The sequence below is a fragment of the Xyrauchen texanus genome, chromosome 20 (assembly GCF_025860055.1).
Source record: "Xyrauchen texanus isolate HMW12.3.18 chromosome 20, RBS_HiC_50CHRs, whole genome shotgun sequence".
Lineage (NCBI taxonomy): Eukaryota > Metazoa > Chordata > Actinopteri > Cypriniformes > Catostomidae > Xyrauchen > Xyrauchen texanus.
The window spans coordinates 2,775,011-2,782,205 of NC_068295.1; positions in this window are offsets into that span (position 1 = coordinate 2,775,011).

Here is a 7,195-nt window from a genome sequence, read left to right on the forward strand (position 1 = left end):
TTGTTCGGGAATGGGAATACATGTTTGCACTATAAGTTTGTGATTCACTAAAAAGAACCGGTTCATAAGAGTCATTCTTTCAGGAATCGGATTACACTGGTTGCAGCATGTGTTTGTGATTCACTAAAAAGAACCGGTTCATAAGAGTCATTCATTCGGGAATGGGACTACACATGCTGTGCTGTATGATTGTGATTCACTAAAAAGAACCGGTTCATAAGAGTCATTCTTTCAGGAATCGGATTATGCTGGTTGCAGCATGTGTTTGTGATTCACTAAAAAGAACCGGTTCATAAGAGTCATTTGTTCGGAAATGGGAATACATGTTTGCACTATAAGTTTGTGATTCACTAAAAAGAACCGGTTCATAAGAGTCATTCTTTCAGGAATCGGATTACACTGGTTGCAGCATGTGTTTGTGATTCACTAAAAAGAACTGGTTCATAAGAATCATTTGTTCGGGAATGGGAATACACTGTTTGCACTATAAGTTTGTGATTCACTAAAAAGAACCGGTTCATAAGAGTCATTCGTTCGGAAATGGGACTACACATGCTGTGCTGTATGACTGTGATTCACTAAAAAGAACTGGTTCATAAGAATCATTTGTTCGGGAATGGGAATACACTGTTTGCACTATAAGTTTTGTGATTCACTAAAAAGAACCGGTTCATAAGAGTCATTCTTTCAGGAATCGGATTATGCTGGTTGCAGCATGTGTTTGTGATTCACTAAAAAGAACCGGTTCATAAGAGTCATTCGTTCTGGAATGGGACTACACAGTTTGCACTATAAGTTTGTGATTCATTCAAAAGAACCAGTTCATAAGAGTCATTTGTACGGGAATCGGACCACACTGGTTGCGCTATAAGTGTGTGATTCATTAAAAAGAACCTGTTCATAAGAGTCATTTGTACGGGAATTGGACCACACTGGTTGCGCTAGAAGTGTGTGATTCATTAAAAAGAACCTGTTCATAAGAGTCATTTGTACGGGAATTTGACCACACTGGTTGCGCTATAAGTGTGTGATTCACTAAAAAGAACCTGTTCATAAGAGTCATTCATTCGTGAATCGATCAACACCAATTAGCTTGCAGTATTACTTTATTGAGTCATTAGCCTTCTTGTGGTTCATGTGGCAGGTAAAGGGAGACTTTCAAACATCCAAGTCAATGAAATCCAAATTACTGAGGGACTGAAAGAAGGATTGAGTTGTTTTACACAGGTGAGAAAACATTAGATTGAACTGGGCTCTCAATTAATTTAAACGTTTGTTTTGGTCATAGTCTGTAGATGACATGGCATGATTTGTTCCGTTTGTTTACTAAATTGACAAGTGTATGATTTGTGACCGGAAAGATTATAACGCGTCCATAATTATCAATACTAGTTTAAGATTGTCTTGATAACAATCAGGGAGAGTATAAATAATAATATCTACTTCAATCTTTTACTAGTTTGATCTATACTGATTTGCACGCAGCCGCGATAAGCTGTGTTCTTAATATTCATGAGATAAGCCTTCGCCATTGGATGATAATAACTTAACGTCAGAATGACCTAATTAACATTTACGAGTCACGAAACGGCGTCAGAGTTACCTAATTAATAATCATGAGCCGAACCGTAGCATGTTTCTGGGCGTTCCATTTCACCATATAACTCACAAATACACATAGATACTGTGCACGTGTTGCATTATTTTGTCAAACAGACTTGTTCGGACCTATGAACTACTGAAATTGCATTGGGAGGAATCAGTTTAATCTGCAACCAAAATCAGCACAAAACCAGATTAATTCAAAAGATGAGTCACTTATGACAGAACCCCCCCCACAAAGAAACAAAAAAAAAAATACCATAGCTGACTATATGAATGTGATTATTTAATAATTTCAACAGGAGGCACTGTTGCTCCAGCATGTCCTATAAACTCACTTGCTCTCTAGTTCTCATAGTGTTGACTAGTTTATCTCCAGAACATGAAACCACTGTGGTGTCATCTCTTATGAGATTATAAAAGTGAAGTTACTCATATTTAGAGAAATGTTTACGCATATTTGTATTGTCAAGCTAATCAAATTCTAAGCCAAAACCTCACAGAACAAGCATGAAAATAATATGCATTGCAATAACAGTCCCACGATGCATAGAATAAAAGTGTAATTTCAAATCTTATGCAATCCTATGCAACTCCTGAATGTGAATGCGTGGGTATCATCTTGTTAATATCCTGGATTCATGGCACAAATTTAGTCTTTGCACTCAGGCTTATGCCCCTACAAGCACACGATTCAGAAAGAAAGGCTAAAAGATTAATACAGATAATCAGAAACGCAGGTAGGCTATGTGTTGTTGTTTGTCAAGAAATGCTACCAAGGTGCAATCAAGGAGAAAATCTGAGTGCTGTCGTGGCAGCAGGCATGGAGGAAAGGTGAAGTGTCACAGTTGTGCTAATAATAATGGTGGTGTATTGCAGGGGCAACGGTGGAGCTTTTAATTACCAAAGTAGTCTTAAGCCCTGTGTCATGCATTGTGAAAAATACTGTGGGGTAGGGAAAAATCCTTGGCACTTCCTAAAATTAAAGGGAGTTGTGTGTGCCTTGACCGCTAACAGCTTAGCCGCAATGAAATTGGAGGGAAAAAACTTTGTAAATTTAGAACAGGCTACAAATCCCTGCATACATATATATATATTACACACAGAGAGTATATACACCCTTCATGATGGCTGAAAACATAATCGAATGACCTAAATACTTAATAAACGTAATAAATGTCGTTAATGGAGGGAACTCTGTATTCACTTTGAGTTGCGACTAAAATATGATATTGCTAAATCCTCCGAAAATCACTTGAACGCACAAAGTCGTAATTACGACTTCCGAACTCGTACGCAGGAACATCCCATGAGTACATGAAAGCCCGCACTAGATTTATCACATCAGTGAGCGTGTTTACATGCATGATCTTAAACTGATTATGCTTAACAAGCCAACAACGTCCAAAAGGGGGCGCTATATCGTAAACCAAGTTTACGTTTAAAATGTTTAAAGTCACTGGATACATAAGTCAGGCATATGGGGTATCATTAGAAAGCTTAGAGTCTGCACTTTTCAAAGAATACAATCACTTTTGCATTTATGTTACGTAAATTAAGAAAATAAGGTCTTAAAACATCCACGTTGCAAATAAGCGCCATCTAGAGGTCATGTGGTAGAACTATTAATATGAATAAAAAAACATCTTCCCCATGGTACGTAAATAGATAAGTCATATATAAAATGAAAGCTCTTATTCTCAGGAAACTGACTGTATGATTTATTTTGTTTCCCTAATACCACAGTTCAAATTTTTTTCAGAAGAATTACAAAATGGGAAATGATTTCTGTAAGGCAGCAAATACAAACTTCTCTTTTATGTGCCGATCAATGTTGCTGTAAGACCCAAGTAGCCTAAAATGTATATCTACTTGTACCTTAGGCAGTTTTCAAATAAATTAGCCATTTTTTACTTATCTGTAAGCTTGCTTGGGTGAATAATCCAGTGTTGTATCTTAGATATCCAGAACTAAATGTGCTGTTTAGCAGGACAAGCATGCTAAACAAATCATCAGATAAATACGATTGATGGTTGATGATAAAGTATGTATATCATCGCAAAGCGGAGTATCTCAGCTTTCTGATGACATCTAGATTGAGCTTCTAGTCCACTCAGAGGCCGAGATATTTGATGAAACAATGTCGGAGGTGCGTTAACTGAAAATTAGACTGAATGTCAATGGACGAGCACATCTGTGAAGACTAATGCATTAGAGCGCCACCTACATTTCAGATCGGCATTTTGTGATGGAAGGTGATAGAGGAAAAAATATTTTTCGTACTACCTGCTGCCATCTAGTGGAATAAAATAAGACTTTTTAAATGGAGATTGAGCAAACAGAACCAGAATTACATGCTTACAAATTGAGGAAAAAATTGAGTATTTGTTTTTATTATCATGTTCATCATAAGGTTGTAAACATATGCAAATAATATTGATGAATAATTGGAGTCTATATTTATTTGGTGGGGTTTATGAAAAATTAGGCAATTTCTTTTTTTTAATTAGTCCACAGTATGCGTGAATGGTGAGCTTTTGAAATTGAGTGTGAAAAATTGCATCCCGAAAATGCCCAGAGTTTAAAGGGAATGGGGTCATATGGGCACATGCAGATTTTTGCCCACTAACCCGATATTGCATTGCATATAAACACCTTTACCGGTGTTCTTACTGACTTATACGATGTTTTGTGCACATGACTGTTTGCGTTTTGACAGCATTGACAAAAGCATTTTTGGGTATTGGTGTGCATGTAAACATACTGTCTATTGCATTTATACAACAAGCTTGAACCCAAGTAGAGCACCGCTTGGTTCTGGTCTCTACTTGGTGCAACATGCTCTGAAGGTCAGGGTAAATGCAGAGTTGCATTTCACAAACTTCAATGACATGCTGAATCCCTGAAAGAGTATCCGAGGTAAACATGCGTGCATATGCAACATGTCCTGCCTGGATCACACTGCAGGAATGCCATTCACTGCTTTAACCCACTTTAAATCCGACTGGAGGGGCTCCTCAAAATCATTTACCCCCCTTCGAGTCGGTGCATTGTTGACGTTTATCCACACGACGGATCATTACATGGTTATATAAACTCAAGCTCTGTTCCTTGTCAATGCCTGACAGCAATATCTGACACATCTTGGCTGAAAGTCCCAAAAAGTCCCTTTATTTTTAAAAGAGAGATGAAGTAAAAAAGAGGTTAAGTAAACACTCTTTGTCTTTTTTTTTTTTTTAAATGTCTTCCTGTCTCATAGTGTGATCAGCTTTTGAAATCCCGAGACGGGCCTTGTTTTGCATACTGTAGGTGCTGCGTTGACTTGTAACAAATCCTTGCCCTCGGGAGACATGTCAGGCGGGATTAATGGTGGGGACGGGCCTCACTGTTTTTCCCATTGTCACAGCCCCAGTCGTACTCTATTTTTATCCCAGCCTCAGGAGAGGGGGGCGGGGGTAGAGAACGAGGGGGTGGGGTTTGAAGTGCAGGGACCTCCACCACACAAGCTAAGCTCTTATTTCCTCTTGCCCTGATTCTCTGAGAGGGAACAAATGTAAATAATGTATCAGGGGAACTACATGCAGCTCTGCAGTGGCCACGATGAGATGGTTAGAAAAGGCACTAGACAGGAAGAGACAGTGAAGCGAAAATCCTGAAATAAGAGGAAGACTGTTTTTTAGCATGCATGCTATGTTAGTTAAATAATTTGCTTTTGGCTAGTGAAAGTGCAAGCATTATTATTACTCTTGCTATATTTAGGGTTAGAGATTTGAACTAAGCCCTCAACCTTAGTATTAAAACATTGGCGTGTAACGCTAGCAACCACCCAGAACACCCTAGCAACTGGTCTGCGGCGAGAAGTCTCGGATCTCACGACAAACGGTCTTGTTGTGTGCGCACTCCTGCGACAGGCCGAGACGAGTCCCAGACGGTGCAACAGTTTTCAAAACTGCTTGATATCTAGACGTCCTGTCGTCATGTGCGTGCACCGTCCCGACGAGCGAAAGACGGACAACGACCCACAGCCAATTCAATATAGAGAGAGCGCAAGAGGAGGGCAAGGCATTAGGAAGGCATTTAAAATATATAATGAACCTTACCTGGTGTCTTTATTATTTCCAACTGTTTTTCTTAAATGTTTCCTTTCGCAAAAGGGGCGCGAGCCGTTCTTTCATGTTTGTTGACATGTTATCAAGAATAAACTGCGCGAGTTTGTGAATGAGTTTCAGTGTCTAAATTTCAAGATGCATTTTTGGCGATCCGTTTGAAAGGGGACGACGGTAATGTTTACGTTTTTCAATGGTTATGTGCACATTCTTTGAAGCGTAAAATCGGAAAATGTAACAAAGCGAATGTGTGAACATGTACAATAGGAACACAAATATGAGCAGCACGCACATTAGAAGCTCAGTTACAGGTACTGCACTAAAGTACCTCTGAATTCTGGTCTAAATGTCCTTGTGGCAGGGCGGAGGGCGGGCCGGGTCGTGATCCTACACACCCGGTCCCGTATTAGGCTAATCAAGCCTCCCGAGAGGGATAAAGGCTGACTGCAGAGGATCATGCGGGAGCGAGAAATAGTTTACGGACATGTCCGTCATGTGTGTGTTTGTCTTTTGTTTAAGTTTGCTATTAAACTATGATTTATATTGACAAGCTGGTTCTCCCCTCCTCCTTTCCATTGATCACTTTACACTGGTGCCGGAAACCCAGGAAGGAGGAGGGATACGCTGTAGTAGAGTTCTCGCCACTAATGTCCACCCAAACGGAGCAGCTGCGGCCATCTGCCAGGGGACGAGGAGCCCAGCCGGCTGAAAGAGGATGATGGCCACCGACCACGAGGGGAGAAGGGGCTCCTAACTGACCGCCTGGAGTGGTCAGGGCCGCTGCCAGGGGCGGGGGAGACCCCTTCTGTTCCCCGAGAACGCGGCGGGGCGTTCCGTCCGCCAGGGGCTGGAGGTCTGCCTCTGATCCGCCCGGAGAAGTGCGGCTGTCGTCCATTAGAGGGTGGAGGAGTGGCCGAGGAACAAGCTACGGCGTATCGGAGAACTGGCGAGTAAGTTATTATTATTTTTAGTTATTTTTCATCTCTCTCTCTCTCACTGTCGCTCTGCGTTGGCCTTTTCCCTCTCTTTTAAATTTTACAGTGTTTTTTTGGGGGGTACTACACTGTTACAGGAAGTACCCCTCAGTTTAATAATTTCTGTTTCCCTCCTCTTGTCCCCTCCCTCGTCCAGGTAGACGGGGATGACCTGCCAGCAGACGGGGCTTAAAGCACGCCCTCCCCCAGGGAAAGAGGGGGGGGGATGTACATCATGCCGGGGGCTCCCCAGCCTGAGAGAACGAGGGAGGAATGTGGCAGGGCGGAGGGCGGGCCGGGTCATGATCCTACACACCCGGTCCCGTATTAGGCTAATCAAGCCTCCCGAGAGGGATAAAGGTCGACTGCAGAGGATCGTGCAGGATTTTTGCATTCAGTAAAACACAGACGTAATGATTGATGGATGTCCTCGTGAAATCAGAGACTCTCCTACATCTGTACATTTGTAATCAGATCACCCAAAAACCCATCTGAACACGGCTGTCCTAAAGT